Genomic DNA, 757 nt, shown 5'->3' with positions numbered 1-757 from the left:
TATATAACTGTAGATTCGCAAGTATGCAGCGACTTTGCGATTGTAAGTGCGCGAGCCGACACCGTCTCACCGAATTTATATCTATTACAATATATGTAATTTTGTGCGTTACTCTGCATCGACTACGCAGTAGTGATGCACTTATGTGTTTGTGAGTATGTGCGTGCTCAGCGTCTCGTAGAACAAAAGAATGTCACTGTTCCGTATGCATGCTATAAAAGCGAGACTAGAAGAGTGCTGAAACACGTGTAATGGGTATCTATGTAACATCTTGTAAATCACACAGTAAATAAATACGAAACTATTTTATTATCATCTCTACATGTAACTAAAATGTTACTGCATATTTATTTCGGCGATTACGATCCACAATTCTCAACAATACTGCTGCCCGCTCTTCATCTCATTGAAAAATCTAGATTTTTGAAGATACAGCAGTTGAAACCATCTCAGTGTTCGAATTTGAAAATGCCAATGGCAGCTTCGATATGGAAAATAATTACCGATCGTCGTTGATTGTGTCACGTAAAATAACAAAATAAAAAAGGAATTTGAGGTGAAAAATAAAAAAAGAAAACTTTATTTTTTTTCTAACATCAATACACTTTACAATCTACTTCCGAACTCTAGGCGTGACTTTCTAAGACTGACTCTTATGATTTTACTTTCGATCGGATCCGATTACTTTCTTTTGTCATCCCTCACATCCCCACCGTCCATGCATTTGCTAGGCGTCCGCGATCGTTGCCACGTGCTC

The sequence above is a fragment of the Bombus impatiens genome, unplaced genomic scaffold (genome assembly GCF_000188095.3).
Source record: "Bombus impatiens unplaced genomic scaffold, BIMP_2.2 scf_1843, whole genome shotgun sequence".
In the NCBI taxonomy this organism is placed as follows: domain Eukaryota; kingdom Metazoa; phylum Arthropoda; class Insecta; order Hymenoptera; family Apidae; genus Bombus; species Bombus impatiens.
Note: the sequence above shows the minus strand (reverse complement) of the source record.